The sequence below is a fragment of the Chaetura pelagica genome, unplaced genomic scaffold, assembly GCF_000747805.2.
Source record: "Chaetura pelagica isolate M959 unplaced genomic scaffold, ChaPel_1.0 scaffold802, whole genome shotgun sequence".
Classification (NCBI taxonomy): Eukaryota; Metazoa; Chordata; class Aves; order Apodiformes; family Apodidae; genus Chaetura; species Chaetura pelagica.
The window spans coordinates 66297-66639 of NW_009952432.1; the positions used below are offsets into that span (position 1 = coordinate 66297).

Here is a 343-nt window from a genome sequence, read left to right on the forward strand (position 1 = left end):
GGGATGGAGGCTGTTGGAGCAGCCACTTCCCCCAGCCCAGCTTCATCCCAGGGTCAGCAGCTGCAAACCTCTCATCCCAGAGGGAGGAACCAAGAGGTTGGTGTTTCCCAGCCCGGCCAGGCAGCTGCCCCAGCCCCCCCTGCTGCACAGCGGTTTGTGCCCCGGCCTCCTGCCCCTCCTGCCTGCAACTGCAGCAGCAGCCCCGGCAGCTCCAGGTTGGGCTTTTTTTGGAAGTGGAGAGTGGGAGGTAGGAGGAATTTGAGCAACGGGAAGACATCACAGTTCACTCCTTCCAGCCAGGATCACCTATGTGGGGGAAATGCTGCTGAGAGCCAGCCTGACC

The 343-nt window shown here is 62.1% G+C and overlaps 1 protein-coding gene across 1 annotated transcript in view; it reads right to left on the bottom strand.

The window, feature by feature from the left end:
* Positions 1–343, bottom strand: part of STIM1 (stromal interaction molecule 1) — a 60384-nt gene that overhangs the window by 1182 nt on the left and 58859 nt on the right. The gene's annotated exons all lie outside the window — the stretch shown is intronic.